This window comes from Lithobates pipiens, unplaced genomic scaffold, assembly GCF_037356315.1.
Source record: "Lithobates pipiens isolate NorthernLeopardFrog02 unplaced genomic scaffold, aLitPip1_a1.2 Scaffold_8, whole genome shotgun sequence".
In the NCBI taxonomy this organism is placed as follows: domain Eukaryota; kingdom Metazoa; phylum Chordata; class Amphibia; order Anura; family Ranidae; genus Lithobates; species Lithobates pipiens.
The window spans coordinates 140,464,617-140,489,400 of NW_027507903.1; the positions used below are offsets into that span (position 1 = coordinate 140,464,617).

Consider the following 24,784-nt stretch of genomic DNA (forward strand, 5'->3'; position numbering starts at 1 on the left):
CAAATTCCTACACCAAAGCTATTGGCTACTAGCGTCAACGTAGTCCCGTCGTAACGAAATAACGTCATCACGTCGGATTTTCCGACAACTTTGTCCGACCGTGTGTATGCAACAGTTTCGGACAGGGTTACTGTCTCTTCAAGAGACTTGAGCAGAGTATCCAGAATTAGCCAATAAGGGCATAGGGAAAATTCTGGAAGTGATAGGAAAGGCTATATATAAAGGGACAGCAGGTGAGGGGTTTTCCCTCTTTTCCGGTGGTCAGCAAAGAAGATTGGAGCTCCCGCCCCAGTTGCAGACACCTTTTATGTGGTTGGGTCACCTCCGATTCTGGGGGGGGGGGGGGGGGGGGCTGTTATTTATATTTAAAGTTGTGTTACTGCTTGAGTTCTAAAAATTGAGCAGGTAGAAATCTGTTTAATATATATGAAGTTATGAGTTATAATAAAGAGTTTTGGAAAATTATTTGTTTAAAACCAATAAAGGTGTCGCAGCCATTTTTTTTGCCAAATATGATGTTTTGCGTATTTAATTATGTTTGTAGCAGATGGGTGTGGCCTGCAATCTCATCGATTTTCTGCAGATTTTTGTCTTCAGTTTTACCAAAACCATATAATATGAGGTCAAACCTGAAGAGATGTGTATGCAATCAGGCAGGCCCTTGCACTACATGGTTTTGGTAAATCTGAAGACAAAAATCTGCAGAAAATCTAATAGTGTGTAGAAGGCGAGAGGGTTGGGGCCAGGCTCTTGACTTGGTGATATTTGCTCCTTAAGCTTTGTGCACACGGTACGATTGTTGGCAGGGGATTACCTGTTGACAGACTGTTGTCCTAAAATCTTACCGTTATTATGCTCCTTTTGACAATGGTTGTCCAACTTTCGGTCAACAAATGTTGGATGACAGGATAGTAAATTTTCTGCAAACAACGGTTTGATGTAAGATTTTCGTATGGTCAGTACTCAAATCTGTTCATGAAGGTTCTCTAACAAACCTCTGAGGGCTTAATAGAACACACAGATGGACACTATGCACTAATTGGGGGGCTTCTGAAGGCAATTGGTTCCACTAGATTTTAGTTAGGGGTATCAGAGTAAAGGGGGCGGAATGCAAATGTATGCCACACTTTTAACATATTTATTTGTAAAAAATGTTGAAAAGATTTCAGCCACAACTGCCACAGGAACTGTTTGGGATACAAAGAAAAACCCACAGGTAACCTCAGGAGAAATACAGGCTGCTTTGGAAAAAGATGGTGTGGTTGTTTTTAAGGCGCACAATACACAATAATATATATATATATATATATATATATATATATATATATATATATATATATATATATATATATAAAATAATAATAATAATAATAATAATAATAATAATATATATATATATAAATATATATATATATATATATATATATATATATATATATATACACACACACACACACACACACACACACACACACTGCCTTGCAAAAGTATTCACCCCCTTTGCATTTTTCGTGTTTTGTTGCCTCACAACCTGGAATTAACATGAATTGTTTGAGGATTTGCATCGTTTAATTTACAAAACATGCCTACAACTTTGAAGATTTTTTTTTTTATTGTGAAGCAAACAAATAGGACAAAATAACAGAAAAATTAAATGTGCATAACTATTCACCCCCTAAAGTCAATACTTTGTAGAGCCCCCTTTTGCGGCTATCACAGTCTCTTTGGATAAGTCTCTATGAGTTTGCCTCATCTTACCACTGGGATTTTTGCCCATTCCTCCTTACAAAACTGCTCCAGCTCCTTCAAGTTGGATGGTTTGCGCCTGTGAACAGCAATCTTTAAGTCTGACCATAGATTTTCTATTAGATTGAGGTCTGGGCTTTGACTAGGCCATTCCAACACATTTACATGTTTCCCCTTAAACCACTCAAGTGTTGCTTTAGTGGTGTTTGGGGGCATTGTCCTGCTGGAAGGTGAACCTCCATCCTAGCCTCAAATCACACACAGAGTGGTACAGGTTTTGCTCAAGAAAATCCATCTTTCCCTCAACTCCGACCAGTTTCACAGTCTCGACTGCTAAAAAACATCCCCAGAGCATGATGCTGCCACCACCATGTTTCATGGTGGGGATGGTGTTCTTTGGGTGATGGGATGTGTTGGGCTTGCGCCAGACATAGCGTTTTCTTTGATGGCCAAAAAGTTAAATTTTAGTGTCATCAGACCAGAACTACTTCCTCCACACAATTTGGGAGTCTCCCACATGCCTTTTCACATACTCAAAACGTGCCTTTTTTTTTTTTGCTAAAGGCTACTCTGCCAAAAAGCCCAACTCTATGGAGCATATGGCTTATTGTCGTCTTATGTACAGATTCTCCAGTCTCTGCTGTGGAATGCAGGTTTGCTGCTGTGCCATGTTCTTTCCATTTGGTTATGATAGATTTGATGGTGCTCCTAGGGATCATCAAAGATTTGGATATTTTTTATAACCTAACCCTGACTTGTACTTCTCAACATTGTCCCTTACTTCTTTGGAGCATTTCTTGGTCTTCATGGCAGTGTTTGGTTAGTGGTGCCTCTTGCTTAGGTGTTGCAGCCTCTGGGGACTTTCTAAAAGGTGTGTATATGTAATGAAAGATCATGTGACACCAGATTGCACACAGGTGAACATCATTTCACTAATTATGTGACTTCTGAAGGTAATTGGTTGCACCAGAGCTTTTTATGGGCTTCATAACAAAGGGGGTGAATACATACGCACATGTCAATTATCTGTTTTTTTTATTTCAGAAAAATTGTTTTATGTATATATTTATTTTTCTAATTTTACTTCACCAACTTAGACTATTGCGTTTTGATCCATCACATATAATTCAAATTAAAAAAATATTGAACTAAAGGCTGTAATGTAGCAAAATAGGTAAAAAGCCAAGGTGCAGGGGGGCAGGGGAGGGGGAGTGAATAATTTTGCAAGCCACTGCATATATATATATATATATCTCACAAAAGTGAGTACCGTATATACTCGAGTATAGGCCGACCCGAATATAAGCCGAGGCCCCCAATTTACCCCCAAAAAACTGGGAAACTTATTGACTCGTGTATAAGCCGAGGGTGAGACATGCCTGTCCATCCCTGTGTGTCCATCCATCCATCCCTGTGTGTGTGTCCATCCATCCCTGTGTGTGTGTCCATCCATCCCTGTGTGTGTGTCCATCCATCCATCCCTGTGTGTGTGTCCATCCATCCATCCCTGTGTGTGTGTCCATCCATCCCTGTGTGTGTGTCCATCCATCCCTGTGTGTGTGTCCATCCATCCCTGTGTGTGTGTCCATCCATCCCCGTGTGTGTGTCCATCCATCCCCGTGTGTGTGTCCATCCATCCATCCCCGTGTGTGTGTCCATCCATCCATCCCCGTGTGTGTGTCCATCCATCCCCGTGTGTGTGTCCATCCATCCATCCCTGTGTGTGTGTCCATCCATCCATCCCTGTGTGTGTGTCCATCCATCCATCCCTGTGTGTGTGTCCATCCATCCCTGTGTGTGTCCATCCATCCATCCCTGTGTGTGTGTCCATCCATCCCTGTGTGTGTGTCCATCCATCCATCCCTGTGTGTGTCCATCCATCCCTGTGTGTGTGTCCATCCATCCCTGTGTGTGTGTCCATCCATCCCTGTGTGTGTGTCCGTGCAGCCTTGTGTGTCCAGCCTACCTGTGTCCCAAGCCTCCGTCCCGAGCCCCCGTCCCGAGCCTCCGTCCCGAGCCTCCGTCCCGAGCCTCCGTCCCGAGCCTCCGTCCCGTCCCGAGCCTCCGTCCTTCAGCCATGCCAGGATCGCCGCTCTTCGTCGGCGCCTCGGCGGCCATTCCTCTGTTCAAAAGCCGTGCCTCCATCTGTGATAGGCAGAACACTCAATTTCCCAGCAGTCTGTGTTCCGCCTATCACGGACATACTCTCATCCTCGTCCGTAGTATGAGGATGAGCGGATGTCCGTGATAGGCGGACCACTGACTGCTGGGAAATGGAGTGTTCCGCCTATCACAGACGGAGGCGCGGCTTTTGAATAGTAGAATGTCCGCCGTCTGTCTGCTCGACACGCTGATCGGGCAGGCAGACGGCGATGACTCGAGTATAAGCCGAGGGGGGCACTTTCAGCCTCAAAAAAGAGGCTGAAAATCTCGACTTATACTCGAGTATATACGGTAGTCCCCTCACATTTTTGTAAATATATTATATCTTTTCATGTAACAACACTAAGGAAATGACACTTTACTACAATGTAAAGTAGTGAGTGTACAGCTTGTATAACAGTGTAAATTTTCTGTTCCCTCAAAATAACACCACACAGCCATTAATGTCTAAACTGCTGGCAACAAAAGTGAGTACACCCAATATTAATATATATATATATATATATATATATATATATATATATAGAGAGAGAGAGAGAGAGAGAGAGAGAGAGAGAGAGAGAGATAGAGAGATAGAGAGATAGAGAGATAGAGAGATAGAGAGATAGAGAGATAGAGAGAGAGAGAGAGAGAGAGAGAGAGAGAGAGAGAGAGAGAGAGAGAGAGAGAGAGAGAGAGAGAGAGAGAGAGAGAGAGAGAGAGAGAGAGAGAGAGAGAGAGAGAGATCCGTTTTGACTGTGTATTTAAATGTTTTTTTCCAGTTATGTGGGAGTTGTTATTCTGTTCCAAAACAATGATTACAGTAATTGTTGCATAACATATGTGGACTATTTATTTATTGATTTAATGTTAAAGAAGGCTCCTCAAACTACTCATCTGGACCAAAGTATGAAGGCAAAGAACATACCCTACTATGCCTCTGGTTACATGTATTAAAAAAATGCATATTCAAAAAATGCCTTTGTCACCCCAATATTTTCCATATTCTAGTGTAGAAACAAAGGGAGGAAATAGTGACTGAGATATTTGGTTCTGAGAGGGTGGAACTGCCCCTCCATATGGAGAGCGACTGGGATCCACAAATAAAACAATTACCATGAGCATACCTGTTCAGGTCAGTATTCTAAAAAGATGGTAAGTACTTTCTGCTAACTTTTCCAATTAAGTTCCATTTAACAAAAGGACACATTTTTGCTAGCAGTTAAAGAAAAACAGAGAAGTATCTGCACCGGATAAGAGACATGATATAACAAGATAGCGTCCATTTTAGAAAGTCTTAAATAAATGCTGATGGAATTAATCATCAAAGTATTTATTTCCAAGTTAAGTGGAATACTAGTCACTACATTCCCCATACATTTCATAGCGTATGTTACATACCTGAGTGGTGTGTCATTTCTCCTACACACTTTCCCAGGACAGGTTTACAGACACAGAAGGGGTGTTTCAGCTACAGAGTTGCCGGATTGGTTGAATTCTGATGAGGTAATAATAAAGCTTACATTTAGCAATGTATATGAATAAAGTTATTTGGTACTTTTCAAAAATGTTCTATTCATTTTGCTACTTCTTTTGCTTAACCACATTAGCCCTGGAAAGATTTACCCCCTTAATGACCAGGCCATTTTTTGCTATACGGCACTGCGTTCCTTTAATTGACAATTGTGCGGTCGTGCCACTCTGTACCCAAACAAAATTGATGTCCTTTTTTTCCCCCACAAATAGAACTTTCTTTTGGTGATATATGAGCACCTCTGCTGTTTTTATTTTTTTGCTATAAAACATACCCAATAAAAATATGTAAAAAAAAAATCTAATGTCTTCTCCTACATATTTTTGGTAAAAAAAAATCCAAATTAGCGTAAAGATTGGTTTGTGCAAAAGTTATATCTACAAACTATGGGATATTTTTCGGGCATTTTTATTTTTACTAGTAATGGCGGAGATTTTTAGCAGGACTGTGACATTGCGGGGGGGGGGGGGGGGGGGACAAATCGGACACCAATTGACACTTTTTGGGGACCAGTGACACCAATACAGTGATCAGTGCTAAAAAAAAAAAAATGCACTGCCGCTGTATAAATAACACTAGCAGGGAAGGGGGTTAACATCAGGCGCAATCAAAGGGTTAGGTGTACTCCTAGGGCAGTGATGGCGAACCTTGGCACCCCAGATGTTTTGGAACTACGTTTCCCATGATGATCCACTAGACTTCAGAGTGCATGAGCATCATGGGAAATGTAGTTTCAAAACACCTGGGGTGCCAAGGTTCGCCATCCCTGTCCTAGGGAATGCTTTCTGTGTGGGGGATGGACTGACTGGAAGAGTGAGAGATCAGTGTTTTGATAAACTGGAATCTCAGATCTCTCTCAGTCTGTGACAGAATGATGGTCTGCCTCGTTTACCGCCGTTCTGTCATTCCTCAGAATGATCACGGGTGGCTGGTAAATATCGCGGCTGCCGGACCCACCGATTGGCTCCCCCTGTATCCAATCACAGCGGGAGCAGGTTGCCGGTGGGGCGTACACCCCAGACCCGGAAGTCGCAAACAACGTACAGGTATCCAGTAAACTTGCGGTGGGCATTCTGGGACTGGTTAAAGAATTGAATATTCATGGCCAGATACATTTTAAATCATATCTGGCAATCCTTCTTCATAATAATGTACATTTCACAACTTAAGTTATTCAACTAATACTATGGACTCCATTTTGTGGTGTTGTGCGACTGCTAATCTGTGTTACTTTAAGGCTACTTTTAGTGCCTGCAAAGTGCATGTAAAGCGCCTCTCCTGTCACTCCAGTGTGAAAGCCCGAGGGCTTTCACACTGGAGCGGTACGTTTGTGGGATGCTAAAAAAGTCCTGAGGTGCATTTTGAGGTGCATGAAGAGCGGTGTATACACTGCTCCTAAAGTGCCCCTGCCATTGAAATCAATGGGCAGTGCCGCTAAAGCGATTCGGCGGTGCTGCCGGGGGTTAAAAGTGCCATGCTAGCGGGTAAAATCACAGCCGCCCCTGCGCCTCAGTGTGAAAGTGCCCCAATTGCGAAATCTTGCGACCATCCTTACTGTTAACTGCATTCCCACTTAAAATATACATTTAAAAGTAAAAGTAATAGTTTTTATAAACTGAATTGCATTTTGAAGAAACTAGATTGCAAGTGATGTTATTTTTTAATCTTTCTTTTATTTCAAGGCAAGCCCTACATTGATAAACACGATGGGATTAGACAAGCTGAAGAGTGCAAAATCTGGTGCAGCTGTGCATGGTAGCCAATAAGCTTCCAATGTCAGCTTGTTCAATTAAGCGTTAAGAACAAAAAATGTTATAAGAAACTCTGGAAGCTGATTGGTTTCTATGTGGAGCTGCACCAGATTTTGCCCTCTCCAATTTTTGTATACTATAATCACATCTTCACAGCGATCATTACAATTGTAAGAACTTTCTTAACCTGCTGTTAGATTAAATACCTTTTCTAGAATGATCAGCAAAGCATTCCTCTACATTTACTATCTAGCACTCTTAGAATTTATTTAGCAAGTTTAATAAAATAAGGTAAGGGTAGTGGTAGCAATATTTAAGCTATATGAATACGCTAGAGGAAAATATTACTATTATTATTATACATGATTTATATAGTGGCAACAGTTTGCGCATTACTACTACAAGTCTACAAGAAATAAGTGGCTTATGAATCCAGGAAAAAATAAATAAAATCTGTAAAAGATTTGGATGACCCAACTACTTCACAATTGCAATATTCTATACACCTTTAAGTATAACAATTAGCAAATAATCTCAAACAGCTAAAAATTCACTATCAAACCATCTACGTGCACCTAAAAATCTGACACTAAATTCATGCATCTCTTACCACAAACTGTAAAAAAGTCACCAACCAAGAAAGAGCTTCTGCCGTCTCACGATCTTAAAACAAAGTGTGCTGCACACTGAGCATGCTCTATTGTGGTGCAAAGCGTCATCTAGAGACTGCCTTGATGCACTAATAAAGTCAGAATTACTCATGCTCTACAAATGACTTCAATCAGATTGTATGTACAAAACAAGTTAGAAGCATACAGTTCACAATCATTTTATTTTTTATTTCAGGTACATATATAGTGCCGTCAATTTACCCAGCGCTTTTACATATATTTTTATACACATTTTATAAATAAAATAAACAGCCCTGATACATAAATAAACATTTATACTTCTATATCTATATATCTATATATATTTTAGGTTTAATTTACGAGTCATAGTAAAATTCCTCCAAAAACCCCATTGAGTCACTGCTCACTAAGAATTTACTGTAACTGACCATTGGGTAGTATAGCCCAGCAAATATCATAAGAGATCATATTATTCTAAGGTAGGCTGTACATGAGTCAGGTTTATATTATTCAACCAGCCAGTTTCCCCCATCCACACACTTGAGGTAGATGAGGGAATCCTCCTGCTATTGTGTTCCCATAAGAAGACTTTCCCACTATCAGAACACACTGATCAGGCTATAGCTGGCAGTGCTAATTGAGTGGCAAAAGTGAGACCGGGTGGTTGCAGGTAGATCGCCTCCTGTACAACCACGGTGCCCATACATGGATCAAAATTTGGTCGGTCCCTGCTGAACTGGCCAAATTTTGATCCAAGTATGGCCAGCATAACGCCTGAGAATGCTAAACTGTGGACCAAATCCTGGGGACTAAAAACAAAACCAGACATCTACTTGATGTGGAGTATACCCTAGAAAGACTCTACTTTCCACAAAAAAGCCAAACTGACTGTAAACTTATATTCACAGTCATGTGCTTAAACCAGTCCTTCTGAACCTTTTTTCAGTCAAGGCACCCTTTAAAATTCTGCACAAGCTTGAGGCACCCCATTCTAAAATATAAAAAAAATCGAATTGTTTTACAGAACGCAGCAGCATCCACACACATGTAGGACACCCAACGTTCAAGGCGATTTATTCTTCCAAAAGAAAACACACTTTTGCACACTGGTACTGACTAGTATTCCAATGTTTCTCCTCTCCCCCACCCAGCTAATGTGACCTCATTGCTGATGGAGAGGGGCAGGGGAGGGCAAACAAGGATGCTTTGCAGGAGTCCAACGTCCTACTTATCAACCAATTACATTGGTTGTTACGACGCCAGCAGCTAGAAGGTTGTAATGATGCACAATGAAAACCTGTGATTTTGTGTAACTCAAAGGCAGGCTTGATCCACCTGTAGACTTGTATACAATTTTTGGGCAACTATCAGGCATTTTGCCAAGCCACACCTGAAGAAACCTGAAGGAACCCTAGTTGAAAGAGACGGACTTAAAACTAAAAACATATTTTTAAGGAATGTAATTTATGTATGTTACAGGAAAAACATAGGTGTATGGGAAGTTAACAATATTATCATGTCACTATGACCTGTAGCCGATTACGATATGGCTCAATGTGACCTACCCAGTTCTACAACATGACATGTTGTAAAGTTATCCAAAGTTATCAAAACTGCCATAAAAGTTATGAGTTCCAGCTACTAGCTATCTATCCATGTGAATGAATAATTAATTGCTGGTGTTTTACACACTATTATGCTGGGTACCCCGAGTAAAATAAGGGGCTGTTTCAGAATAACTTAATATAAAAAACGGAATCTTAAGAACTGGCATCTAGATCTTTTACAAGACGACTTGGCTTCAACTGCCAGTTGCTGAAACCCAGATTTAATTTAACTGTGTAGGAAAAAAGAAGGGCCTACGTTGGAGAAGCAATATAAAACATAACAGCAGTAGGAATAATGCTTTACCTCTTAAATAACACCCTTGATAACAAAGCTAGAGTTAGGCTTTGTTATCAATAGCTTTAAATTATTTGTTTTAGGCCAAGCTTACCCAAATTAACCATTTTATTTACTCTGACACGCTGACGCTGTCAGTGGTGTATAAACTGTATGAAGTATTAGCTACATAAAGTATATGTACAGAGCTGCGTTCTGGTAGTGGTACAGGGACTTTCCATCCATTTCCAGGAATAAAATAGAGTTGGGCTGAGCGGTGCCCACACACGCACAGGAAACTATATATTTTTATCAATATATACAAGGCTTCCTCAGATTAGCTGAGGTATAGGAGCAAGTAGATAATGTCACACGTCTAATCTCCATCTCACCTCAACTATTTTAGGCAGGGAGTATAACTGAAAGATTTTTCACAGGGAAAAGTCTTGGTTAGCCATGATTTCCCCCCTGAAAAAAATAAATTTGACTAAAAGTTAAACACAGACTTGAGGTGCCATTTTTGGCCTGATCTCATGATGATGACAGACAGGATCCCACAAGCCAAACAGGAGTCTACCAAAAATATTGGAAAACCAATCCCCACTGCATCCTCTGGGTTGTGTGGGTTCAGCAAAGTTGGCCTGTGTTGCCTTCCTGTCCTCTTTGCATGGACCAGCCGAATTTTCTGCTTATGGCGCACTCTGCCTTCACAGGTACCACAAGGCAGTCAGAATAAATCTGGACAATTAAACTCCTAGGACTATGGCCTGCTTAGCCAAACTCTTGACTGTGCCAACTACAAATTAGTAACATTAAAAATGGCTTGGGGAGTAACCAGATTTCCTCTTTCTTTGGAAGGATGAGGTAGAAGTAAAAACATACCAAAATAGCTTACTTACGGTTTACGAATATAAACCCACGACTAATATGCTCCTCTATTCAGATATATCAGATATCAGAGTTGCAAGGGAAGTCAGGAACTGGAAAAATTCATCATGATGTGCTTATTATTGGCTTAAATGGTGAAAGACTGAGCAGCTGTATATCATCAATACTTTATTTAAGCCACCGGTGTGGGTTTAGGATTTTTACAGTTAATATACTAACACACAGGTTCGATATCTACAGTATCTCACAAAAGCGAGTACACCCCTCCCATTTTTGTGAATATTTTATTATATCTTTTATATATTAACACTGAAGAAATTACACTTTTATACAATGTAAAGTAGTGAGTATACAGCTTGTATAACAGTGTCAATTTGCTGTCCCCTCAAAATAACTCAACACACAGCCATTAATGTCTAAACCACTGGCAACAATAGCGAGTACACCCCTAAGTGAAAATTTCCAAATTGGGCCCAATTAGCCATTTTTCCTCCCCAGTATCATGTGATTTGTTATTGTTACAAGGTCTCAGGGGGGAATGGGGAGCAGGTGTGTTAAATTTGGTGTTATCTCTCTCACTCTCTCATACTGGTCACTGGAAGTTCAACATGGAACCTCATGGCAAAGAACTCTCTGAGGATCTGAAAAAAAGAATTGTTGCTCTACATAAAGATGGCCTAGGCTATAAGAAGATTGCCAAGACCCTGAAACTGAGTTGCAGCACGGTGGAAAAGATCATACAGTGGTTTGACAGGACAGATTCAGGTTCCACTCAGAACAGGCTTCGCCATGGTCGACCAAAGAAGTTGCGTGCATGTGCTCAGCGTCATACCCAGAGGTTTTCTTTGGGAAATAGACATATGAGTGCTGCCAGCATTGCTGCAAAGGTTGAAGGGGTGGGGGGTCAGCCTGTCAGTGCTCAGACCATATGCCGCACACTGCATCAAATTTCTCTGCATGGCTGTCATCCCAGAAGGAAGCCTCTTCTAAAAATGATGCACAAGAAAGCCCGCAAACAGTTTGCTGAAGACAAGCAGAATAAGGACATGAATTACTGGAACCATGTCCTGTGGTCTGATGAGAGCACGTTAAACTTATTTGGTTCAGATGGTGTCAAGCGTGTGTGGCGGAAACCAGGTGAGGAGTACAAAGACAAGTGTGTCTTTCCTAGTCAAGCATGGTGGTGGGAATGTCATGGTCTGGGGCTGCATGAGTGCTGCCAGAACTGGGAAGCTACAGTTCATTGAGGGAACCATGAATGCAAACATGTACTGTGACATAGTGAAGCAGAGCATGGTCCCCTCCCTTCGGAGACTGGGCCGCAGGGCAGTATTCCAACATAAGGACCCCAAACACACCTCCAAGATGACCACTGCCTTGTTAAAGAAGCAGAGGTTAAAGGTGATGGACTGGCCAAGTGTGTCTCCAAACCTAAACCCTACCGAGCATCTGTGGGGCATCCTCAAACGGAAGGTGGATGAGCACAAGGTCTCTAACATCCACCAGCTCCGTGATGTTGTCATGGAGGAGTGGAAGAAGACTCCAGTGGAAACCTGTGAAGCTCTGGTGAACTCCATGTGCAAGAGGGTTAAGGCAGTGCTGGAAAATAATGTTGGCCACACAAAACATTGACACTTTGGGTTAAATTTGGACATATTCACTTAGACCCCTTTCACACTGGGGCGTTTTTCAGGCGTTTTTCATGCGCTTTAGCGTTAAAAAATACGCCTGAAAGAAGCCGCAACTGCAATCCCAATGTAAAAGCCCGAGTGCTTTCACACCGAGATCCCTTTCATACTGGGGCGTTTTTCAGGCGCTTCAGTGTTAAAAAATACGCCTGAAAGAAGCTGCAACTGCAATCCCAATGTAAACGCCCGAGTGCTTTCACACCAAGGCGCTGCGCTGGCAGGGCGTCAAAAAAAGTCCTGCAAGCAGCTTCTTTGCAGCGCTTTTGGAGCGGTGAATAAAGCGCCCCTTCCCATTGAAATCAATGGGAAGCGCCTGTAAAACGCCTGAAAAACGCTATTGGCAGCAGCGTTTTGTGGGCGCTTTTAACCCTTTATTTGGCCACTAGCAGGGGTTAAAAGCGCCCCAATAACGCTCGAAAAACGCTGGTAAAGCGCTGCTAGTTTAAGCGGCGCTTTACGAGCATTTTTCGGGCGCTGACATTGTGAAAGGGCTCTTAAAGCACTTGGGCTTTCACATTGGGACTGCAGATGAGGCTTCTTTCAAGCGCTTTACAGGCGCTTTTTTTAACGCTAAAGCGCCTGAAAAACGCCCCAGTGTGAAAGGGGTCTTAGGGGTCTACTCACTTTTGTTGCCAGCAGTTTAGACATTAATATCTGCGTGTTGAGTTATTTTGAGGGGACAGCAAATTTACACTGTTATACAAGCTGTAGATTCACTACTTTACATTGTAGCAAAGTGTAATTTCTTCAGTGTTGTCACATGAAAAGATATATAATAAAATATTTACAAAAATGAGGGGTGTACTCACTTTTGTGAGATACTGTATCTATAGATGTACAGGTACTTTATTTCAATGATTAAACATATAAAATCAGTTGCTAGCGAATGCAGATACAAAAATGCTAGATGCCAAAAGAATAAGCGCAAAACCCCACTAGATACCAAGTGGCTCTAACCTCTCTGCACCAAAATGTAAACTAGCTATATGGCAATTTTCTTTGTGCTATTTGCAATATAATCAGTTTTTTAATTTAAGATGTTATGCAAATGTTTTTGCAAACCCCCCTCATCGAAAAATACTAATAGTACTAGAGCAAACTGATGTAAATTGTGTTTGCTTCTGCCTGATGAGCTCAAGTCTCAGCAACCAGAGGTCCCTTCGGTGTAGGCGTCAATAGATTTCCCATTGATGTCACTGGTGCCAACACCAAACAGGTAGCGCCAGCATGCCCAGGAAAGCGAGACCACTAGAGGAACTTCATGGCATGGATTATAAACTTGCAGGGGCAGGTATGATTTGGCACACACCCCAGAACCATCACTAACTGAATTCTTTAAAGTAGTTAAATGTTTTAAATTACTGTGAACTGAAACTGTCTAGCATAATTTAGAAATTAGCCCAGTACTATTTGGACATGAAATGAGTAAAATGGAAATGAGTAAAATGGAAGTTTTCTTGGTATTCATTTGACTGCTTACGAGGTTAGATGTGTTGCTTGACACGCTATTAAAATGTGTAAAAATAGCACTTAACATCCACCAGATCTAAAAATTTAACCTTTTGCTAATAAAAGCTAACGTCCATTGACTATTTACCTAGTTTGAAATTGCGTACATGGCACAATCCCTAAAATGTCAAATTATTCCTGAATATATTTTCTTTGACAGGCTGTGTTCTGTGCTTGATAACTGCTTAACATGGCAGGTACACTTGTGAGACTATCCGGGACACATTTTCTTTGTGCTGTTTTACCATAGGTCACAGTCTGATTGCAAAATGGATTCCTAAGGGAACACATGTATGTTAAAGGGCTCATGAACGCTACAGCATGTGACAGCAGAGTGCAAGTCAAGTTGTACTCAATAATTCATAGATCTTTTTATACATATTAGAATGCCATCCAAGTAAACCTTTCATCACGTTAAAGTTACAACAGGATGTGTAGGGTTGCCACTTTTTGAGTTTAACAAAACCAAACAAACGTAAGCAGAAATATCAATGGCTCTGACTTACCGCTGCAACAGTGGGTATGGCTTAACAAAGGTGAGATTGGCTAAATATAGTTTAAACTGCATAGCTTGCTCACAGCGAGTAGCAATATAGGGACCATTTAAGAAAAACACCTATATCTTAAAGTGATACTAAACACTAAGGATAGTGCGCATGCGCGCGGCGCCGCGATCGGACATGCTTTGATCGGGCTCCGCACTTCTCCGGCTAAATTCAGCTACTACTAGCGAGGGGGAACGACCGGAACGCCGCCGGACCTCCAGACAGACTCCCGCGAGCGGAGGATGCAGCGGAGAGCGACGGGGAAAGGCTCACACAAACGAAAACATCCCCAGGAGCCTCGTAAGTCCCGCACTTCACAGGCCTCACAGCAGGCCAAAATGGCGCCCGGGAGGAGAGACACACAGAGAGGCAGCCCACAGCCCCCTCTGCAGCGCCCGGCACAGACTGAGCGGCAGCGAGGTGAGGAGATAACAGACAGCAGCAGGCCTAACATCCAGCGACCCCAGGCAGCACTGGATCCCACAGACACAGACAATGTTCCGGCCTATGCCTATTCCCCTCAAGCCATGCAGGAGGGGGAGAGGGGGGGCGCAGCACGAGGAGGGGGACAAGCTCTGCTGACAACACGGCCCCGCTCTAGCCTTATCACCCAGGCTGAAGTCCACAGGGACCCCTTCTCATCCCAGTCCCAGGAAGAGCTTTTTTCCTCACAGAGGGGTCACCCTCAATCGTCTCCCCTGCCAGACTCCCCTGAACTAGCTCTAAGGTTCACAGATTCCCCAGCCTCCTCCACAGACAGGCAGATGGCTGAAATGGCTGAGGCTGTGCTGAGCCAAAATGAAGACGGGCCGGCCCAATACCCCCCCCCTACAGTTGCATACTCGGGGGACACTGTCCTGTTGGCCAGATTTTCTGCCCTGTTGCAACAAGAACTGTCCAAAGCGTGTGATGTAATTACAACAGGCATAAAAAACGACTTTCAAAACATTGGAGAAAGGCTAGACACCATTGAGTCTAAAATGGATGGTACGGTGAAGCGTGTGAACCAGAACTCTAGAATGATCACATCTCTCCAAGATCAACTTGACCAAGCGAACGCAAAGATCGAGGATCTGGAGAACAGATCTCGGAGATACAACTTTCGAGTACGAGGCCTCCCAGAGACAGAGACGAATTTAGAAGAATCGATCCATGCCCTGATGACGGAATTGATACCAGATATCTCCCCCCATCAGCTAGAGCTGGACAGGGTCCACAGGGCCCTGATTGCCCCAAGAGCGGATGGACTACCGCGAGATGTGATAGTCAAACCTCACTTCTACCGGATTAAAGAAAGGCTAATGTTGGAAGCAAGACAGAGGGGAGACATTTCTATGGCGGGACACTCGATCCAGATTTTCGCGGACCTAGCTCCATCGACGATCCAAAAGAGGAGGACACTAAAACCGCTTCTGACTCAACTTATCGATCACCGCATCAAATATAGATGGTCTTTTCCTTTCAGATTGACATTCGCCTACAAGGGTAAAACCCACTACTTCACTGATTTCCAGTCTGGGGAGGAACTGCTCCAGAATCTGGGTTTGCTTTCTATGGAACCTCACGCCCCCAACATCCCTGGGGACGAGAGTCGTCCAGTGTCCCCCTTGTGGTCACGGCAAGGCAAGTCCAGGGCCAAGAAGTCTCAGTCGGTCACCTGACTTGTCGTGGGACCTCCATACCCCAAATCGGCCCTGATGGGCCTTTTCCAAAATTGTACCTGATATGGCTCAGGGATTCGGACGCTGTCCTGTGACTCTTCAGGGGTTTTTTTTTCTTGTTTTGTTTTGCTATTTTTTCCTTTTTCCTTTTTTGTGTGTCCCCCCCCCCCCCTAGACTGAGAGAAATTATTGTTCCTCTGATGGGTTTTTTTTTTTTTTTCTTTGGGGGGGGGGGGGGGGAGTGCTGTTTTACGGTTGCCTGGGGAGTTACTTTCCTGGAGTTTATTCGTTTCCTCTTCCAAATAGCTTGAGGATGACTATGTTAAGCTCCCTAATGTTACCTTGCTTTTATTTATCTTAGCATGCTCTGATTCCGATGGCGGCCTGGCCTGACCCCTTCAACGGCCGTGTTCTTAGAGCCGGAGGAGGGCGCACGCCACTCGTGGTGGACTTGTTGCTACACTATTAGTGGGGACAACTCCACAAAAAATAAAGGGGACTTGGTGCCCCAATAGGTGTACTGTCAGACAGTGCACGGGTTACTGCTAGTTGTAACTTTAGTTACCTCTGCCATCCTTGTGGTGGCACTAAATGCGCAGTTCTACTGTTATTGTTATGCTTCTAACCTTATGTCTTTCCTCTTTCCTCTTTTCTTTCCTTTCTCCAACCTCTTCCTCTACGGATGCGCTCTGGTTCCGGGACCGGATCCGGCCGAGAATTCCTGGCGGCCTCGGAGGGTTCCACCTCCAGCGGCAACACAGTGAGTACAACCTGCTAAACCATCATGGCCAATAATCCACAACTGACTTATTCCATAGTGACACATAATGTACAAGGCCTTAACTCTCCTACCAAGCGAGCAAAGGCTTTTCACCAATACCATAAAATGGGGGTAGACGTTTTACTATTACAAGAGACACATTTTTCACGAAACTCAGCCCCTAAATACCTGAATGCCAGATACCCCACAGCTTATCTGTCTAGCGGACCCGATAAGAAAAGGGGGGTGGCCATATGCTTTGCGAAACGCGTCCCTTTCACTCCGACAAATGTTATAAAAGATAGGGAAGGTCGATATATTCTGGTGGTCGGGAAGATAGATGACAGCGTTGTCACCTTTCTCTCCTACTATGCCCCTAATACGGGTCAATTATCCTTCTTCCGGGCAATGTTACAGGTGGTAATGCCCCATGTAACCGGCCATGTAGTGTTAGGGGGCGACAGCAATGCTTCTCTGGATCGGACCTTGGATAGGTCTAACCTGGGGAAGCCTATTCTGAAACACGCCCCAAAACACAGCTGCGAAATAGCTCGTTTATTGCACAGCTATGACCTCATCGACCTTTGGCGCAATGCACACCCCTCTGTTAGAGATTATACGTTCTATTCTCCAGTGCACAAAACATACTCCCGTATAGATCACTTGTTTACTCTGTCCCCTTTGTTCCCATATGTTTTGGAATCCAAAATTATCCCTGTGGCATGGTCTGACCACTCTCTGGTCCAGGTGGTCCTAACGGGCTTATGGACCAGACCGTGTTCGACCGCGTGGAGATTGAACGAATCCTTATTGAATGACCCAGTCATTGCGGATGAGATAGAAAAAACTCTACGTCATTATTTCCAGGACAATCCCTCTAAGGATACCTCTCCCTCCATAGTGTGGGCGGCCCATAAGGCCACTGTTCGGGGCAAATTAATACAGCTATCTGCCAGAATCAAACGGGATAGGGACCGGCTGATTCAGCAGCAAGAGAAGGAGCTGTTAGACATAACTCAGACACAAAAATCCAACCCGCAAACAGATCTTAGGAGCCAGATTGACGCAGCGCGATTGGCCCTAAATCTGAGCCTCACCACAAGAGCGGACAAATACGTCAGATGGAATAGGCACCGGTACTATTCTCTCGGAGACAAGCCTAACACACTACTGGCTAGGAAACTCAATCCAAGACCTTTTAATCCAGCACCCCCCAAATTGAGACTACAAACTGGCCACGCCTCCCAAAATCCTCAGCTCATCATGAAGGAATTCCACACATTCTACTCTAAGTTGTACGATTCTCCCAATGATCTTAATGTACAGGAAGCGGAAGCATTCTTGCGGGATCTACCGCTCCCCACATTATCTAGAGACCATGCGGAAATAATGGAGTCAGAGTTTACAGAGCGGGAAATAGCGGCGGCCATCAAATCCCTGCACCCGTCAAAATCGCCGGGCCCGGATGGTCTTTCGGGCCACTATTACCGCAAATATAGCGAGATTCTGACTCCTCATCTCTGCTCTTTCTACAATGAGCTACGCAGGGGCTGCCCTTTGCCTCCACACGAGAACAGGGCTTACATACACGTAATTCCCAAGCCAAACAAAGACCACGGTGATTGCACAAACTATAGGCCCATTTCTCTAATCAACGTGGACCTTAAATTAATGACCAAGATATTGGCTACGCGTTTGAATGGGTTCCTAGCACACTATATTCATCCGGACCAGTCGGGGTTTGTCCCTGCTAGACAGGCCCCGGATCAGACCAGACGCGTCATTGATCTTATCTCTGCATTAAATTCAGGCTGGGATGGCGGGGGACAGAGAGGAGCACTACTGGTCTCTCTCGACCTACATAAAGCGTTCGATTCTTTGTCCTGGAATTATTTATTATTTATTTTGGGTAAATATGGATTCGGACCGAGTTTCTTGGCCACGCTTAAAATGATTTATGACACCCCCACGGCGAATTTAATGATCAAAGGTTACCAATCACCGAACATCTACATACGCAGGGGGACCCGTCAAGGGTGCCCCCTGTCCCCCCTATTGTTTATACTAGCTTTGGAGCCATTGGCAATTAAAATTCGTGAACATCCAGATATACTGGGTATTCAAAGCGGCGGACGGGAACATAAATGCGCATTGTTCGCAGACGATATCTTACTGCTCCTCTCCTCCCCAGTCACCTCTTTACCTACTTTGCACGGGGTATTGCAACATTTTACAACATTCTCAGGGTTAAAGGTAAACCATTCCAAATCCCAGGCACTTAATGTATCCCTACAACCACACATAGTCCGAGCATTACGGAGCTCTTTTCCCTTCCAATGGCAAGACAAGGCCTTACAATACTTAGGTATCACACTGACCCCTACTCTTACATCATTGTATAAACATAATTTCCCCCCACTGTTTAAGAAAATCTCTGCAGATCTCAAAAGATGGTCGAATAACCCTCCGTCATGGTTTGGCAGGTTGTGTTCAATCAAGATGACAGTCTTGCCTAAGGTGCTCTACCTATTCAGGTCTCTACCGATCTCTATTGATAGGCGAGAACTCCAGAGGTTCCAGAGTAAACTGTTGGACTATATATGGGAGCACGGAAGACCCAGGGTGAATAGACAGACGATGTTTACTCCAAAGGCGAGGGGTGGCCTGGGCATGCCGGATTTGCTTAAATACCACCAGGCGGCACTAATTTCCCAATTAATTCGGTTCCATACCTATCGCGACAGGCCGCTCTGGATGCTGTTGGAATCCTCTCAATTTCCAGGAAAAGAAATTAGTCACTTAATGTGGTTGAGGGCAAAAGATAGGCCTAAGGTGATGTGCCCGACTTTGTCCCTCTCTCTAAATTTGTGGGATAGGCTAGCTGCTACCCACAACTTCAGATCCGGACATGTTCCACTAGCCCCTTTGCTTAACAATCCCATGTTCGCCCCGGGTCTCCGCCCCCAAGATTTTTCATGGTGGACCAACAAAGGTTTACTACGTATAGCAGACTTATGTGACCATAGGGGGGCTCTGTCGCGAACATCCCTACAAGAAAGGTATCAGCTCCCGAGGTCGGAACTCTACCGCTACACTCAAATAGCGCACTTTTTGGCGACATTAAGTCGCATTTCTGCACTCACTACATACACCCCGATGGAAACTATTTGTAAGACACACGACAACCTCACGGGCCACATATCTCTGCTATACAATATTTTATTCCCTCCTTCTCAGAAATTGCCTTATATGGAGAAATGGGAAGGGGATATGCATACCACTTTGAAGATGGAAGAGTGGAACAAAATAATACAAGGTGCCTCTAAATCTTTTATTAACACTTCCTTGATTGAAGCAAACTATAAGGTACTGATGAGGTGGTATATGGTTCCAGCTCGATTGGCCACCTTCGCCCCTGGGGCGTCCCCGAGGTGTTTTAGGGGCTGTAATGCGGATGGTACCATGTATCATATATGGTGGTCGTGCCCGAAGGTGCGACGGTTTTGGATCCGTACGTACAACTTTATATATTCTTTGACCCGTGTGAACCTCCGCAAATCGCCCCTGCATGCGCTTCTGGGTCGCCCCGTAGAAGGGGCTTCAAAGCCAATGAGCAAGCTTATAGCTTTTATCTTTGTGGCAGCAAGGATTTCCATAGCCAAATCGTGGAGATCACCAATTGTCCCGTTTTATTTACTTAAAACAAAATTGTCCTGGATAATGGTGAATGAACGTTTATCGGCAATACTTGCTGATAGAATGGCTTGGTTCAACAGAGTGTGGGAACCTTGGATTAAAGATCTCGTAACTGGGTAAGAGGGGTTTTTCTGGTGAGTGGCTGGGGGGTGGTCCCCGGGATCTGGAGTGCATCCCCCTTTTTCTTCCTCTTCTTCTCCTTCTTCTTCTTTTCCTCTTTCTTTGCTTTTTATCCTCTATTTCTTTATCCCATCTTACTAGAGTTACTTTTCTTCTTTTCCTTCTTTATTGGAGTACACCTGAAAACAAATGCGCCAGTACCTTTTTATTATCATTCATTTAGGATTTATTTTAGTACTGAAGTCAAAAGGGAGGGTTGGATAATCAGCGCTCAGATGTGTGCCTCTTGACCCCTAAATGAAGCAAGATCCAGGGCGATTACCTGGAGGGGGTGGGCCAGTAACTATTTGAAGTGCCCTCGCAACTTTACACATGTAATGCCAGTTTATCCTTTTCCGTCTCTCTACTTGAATTGTTTCGTATTGTTTTCTTGTACTTTTAAGTATCTTTATTGTCAGATACTGAACTTGTCATTTTCTCTTGCCGAAAATTTGAATAAAAATATTGGAAAAAAAAAAAACACTAAGGATGAGCTCAGGCGTGTTCACATGGAACACGCGCTGAGCCCGCCAGCAAGTCGGCGCAGCGCTGCGCTAATCACAAGCAGTGAGACATTGCCCCGATGTGCGGCTGCAGATATCGGGCAATGTCTCACTGCCTGTGATTAGCGCCGTGCTGCGCCAACTTCCTGGCGGGCTCAGCACGTGTTAAATGCGAACACGCCTGAGCTCATCCGTACTAAACACACTGTTTAACCACTTGCAGACCGGACCAATTTGCTGGTCAAAGACCAGACCCCTTTTTGCGATTCGGCACTGCGTCGCTTTAACTGACAATTGCGCGGTCGTGCGACATGGCTCCCAAACAAAATTGACGTCCTTTTTTTCCCACAAATAGAGCTTTCTTTTGGTGGTATTTGATCACCCCTGCGGTTTTTATTTTTTGCGCTATAACCAAAAAAAGAGCGACAATTTTGAAAAAAAACGCATTATTTTTTACTTTTTGTTATAATAAATATCCCCCAAAAATATATAAAAAAACATTTTTTTTCCCTCAGTTTAGGCCGATACGTATTCTTCTACATATTTTTGGTAAAAAAAAAAATCGCAATAAGCGATTGATTGGTTTGCGCAAAAGTTATAGCGTTTACAAAATAGGGATAGTTTTATAGCATTTTTATTAATAATTTTTTATTATTTTTTTTTTTACTAGTAATGGCGGCGATCAGCGATTTTTATTGTGACTGCGACATTGTGGGGGACCCATCGGACATTTTTGACACATTTTTGGGACCATTGTCATTTATACAGTAATCACTGCTATATAAATGCAGTGATTCCTGTGTAAATGACACTGGCAGTGAAAGGGTTAACCAGTGGGTGGCAGTGTAGGGGTTAAGTGTTCCTAGGGGTGTGTTACTAACTGTGGGGGGGTTGGGCTTTCATTTAGTGAACACTGATCTCTGCTCCAATCACATGGAGCAGAGATCAGCGTCACTAGTTGCTAGGCAGAATGGAGAAATGTTGTTTACACAGCATTTCCTCCATTCGGCCGCTCCGTGAGACGATCGCGGGGATACCCGCGGCGATCGAGTCCGCGGGTCCCGCGACCGGACTCAAGGGGGTCCCGACCAGCCCGGGAGCGCGCCGCTGCCGGCGCGCTCCCGATGGCAGGGCGGCATTGAATATTGGACGTACCTGCACGCCAATATGCCTGCCCGTGCCATTCTGTCGCCGTACATCGTCGTGCGCTGGTCGGGAAGTGGTTAATTTACATTGTCCCTTCTATTTCTGTATATGGATGATGGTACTGTATTTTATGTAAAATAAAAAAAACATTAAAGTACCTATTTCCTAATCGATATACAGCAGTCAACATGATCCAGCTTTTTCCCAGCCTGTCTGCAGGGAAACATAAGCAGGAGGAGATTTCTAGTCCTCTGCTGCTGGTCACATGAAAAAAAAAAAAGCCTTTGGGATACCGAGTACAAAGAATTAATATCAGTAAACCGTTTTAAATTGTCATACAAACATATTTGAAATCAAATCTTCACTATATTTTAGCAATAACATGGTGTGGGTGGATTTCTGCGTTTCACAGACTGTGTCAAGCCCCTCCAACCTGTGTCTTAGAATAAGAGGGAGAAGAAGCCTCCATTAATCTACATGTAATATGCCGCCCCCATTGTGTTTAGCTGGGCATGGAGGAGCCAGCGGGCTGTCATTTTCCATTGTGTATATGCCCACATGTGTGACTCTGTAGTCACATGGGCTGCTCACATGTGATAGGGAGGAAATGCTCAGTACAGAAACTGAAAAATGAGCACGTGCAGTTCCTACCACAGCTGCAAAATCCACAGTCGAATTGGGGACATAAATAGAAGGTGGAGAAAGACAGCAGCAGGATTAACAAAGTTTTTTGCAGAATACAGAAAATGAATCTCATAGTGACTGGATGAGAATGAACAGCATGTAATACACCATTTATTCATAGTTTTTTGTGATGTGGGCTTAGTGACACTTTAAACAACCTTGTCACTTACACAAAGTTGCTGAACAAACCTGTAAAAAAATGAAATAAAGTGAATACCTACATCTGGTGCTTGCCCTGCTGAACACTGGTTCATTGTAAAGAAACACTTTGCTGAAGTGGTTTCCGAAAGTTCTAATCGTATGTGTCACCTACTACATTTAGTAGTTTTTCCAGCCAACCTCCATTCATGACAGGTAAATGTAGTGGCATGGTGGTGACAGTTGAAGAAACCACTGAACGCGGTGCAGGACACAAGACACTGGCACTCCTGGAAGTGCTGGTTTACGGAAGACACTTCAGCAGAAGATTCCCTAACAATGAAGTGGTGTTCAGCAGTGTGGGCAGAAGCATGTAAGAATTTACTTTATAGATATAGCTTTGTTCACCAACTCTATCGCTTATACACTAAAAAATAAATAAATAATTAAAAATCTGTTTCTTCTGATATCAGACAAGAGGAATGCAAAGTCTGGCTCTCCCTCTGCATTCCTCTTGCAGTTGCTTGTCTCAGGAAAGTGATCACAGCAAAGACAAGCTGTAGCTATCAACCATTGCCTTCAACATTGTTGTTGGATCTGACATGGCAGGAGGGGGCAGGTTGGTACTCCTAACTAGGCTTAGAAAGCACTTTGAAACACGGGGCAAAAAATACACGTACCTTATCTCATAGTGGACACAATGGCAAACAAAAATTATGCTAGAGCTACTTTAACAGATAGTATCCAATTTAATGGGTTGAATGGGAAAACCTAAATTCTTTTGTAGTAGCCTTAAAATCTGTTTCTTGAGAGTTCATTATGGAACACAGGATTCCGTTATTCAGAGACAAATCTGGTGTCCAAATGTAATCTGAGGGGTGCACAATACCAACCAAAAGGCACTTATAACAAAAACAATTGGACTGGGGCAGCCTGCAGCTCAAAGAGCTGCCTGAAGGACTTTCCGCCTGCAGCTGGCATCAGATGAGGCCAGAACATTCATCTGGTAAAACTTAGAGAACAATTAAACACAAGACCAGTTTCCAGCTTTTCAAATCTGGGAAACACTTGCCTGATACTGTAAAACCCCAAGAAGCACTCAGAGACACAGTAGAAGTGGGGGAACCCTGTCTTTAAAGGGGTGAGCCAGCTGAATTTTTTTTTTTTTTTTTTTTTAAAGTCAGCAGCTACAAACACTGTGGCTGCTGAATTTTAACCACTTCCCGACCAGCGCACGACGATGTACGTCGACAGAATGGCGACAGGCATATTGGCGTACAGGTACGTCCAATATTCAATGCCGCCCTGCCATCCCGCGCCTCCCGCGCTGGTCGGGACCCCCGTGAGTCCGGTCGCGGGACCCACGGACTCGATCGCCGCGGGCATACCCGCGATCGTCTCACGGAGCGGCCGAATGGAGGAAATGCTGTGTAAACAACATTTCTCCATTCTGCCTAGCAACTAGTGACACTGATCTCTGCTCCATGTGATTGGAACAGAGATCAGTGTTCACTAAATGAAAGCCCAACCCCCCCACAGTTAGTAACACACCCCTAGGAACACTTAACCCCTACACTGACACCCACTGGTTAACCCCTTCACTGCCAGTGTCATTTACACAGGAATCACTGCATTTATATAGCAGTGATTACTGTAGAAATGACAATGGTCCCAAAAATGTGTCAAAAATGTCCGATGTGTCCGCCACAATAAAAATCGCT

General features: G+C 43.6%; 1 long non-coding RNA gene across 1 annotated transcript in view; it reads right to left on the reverse strand.

Moving 5' to 3' along the window:
* Positions 1-1,500: 1,500 nt before the first annotated feature.
* The window catches only part of LOC143964471 (uncharacterized), a 122,918-nt gene continuing 99,634 nt past the window's right edge, over positions 1,501-24,784 (reverse strand). Inside the window, exons 4-5 of the long non-coding RNA XR_013271144.1 lie at positions 5,290-5,386; positions 1,501-2,610 (exon numbers count right to left, since the gene is read on the reverse strand). This is a non-coding gene — a long non-coding RNA (uncharacterized LOC143964471). The remainder of the gene's footprint in view (positions 2,611-5,289; positions 5,387-24,784) is intronic.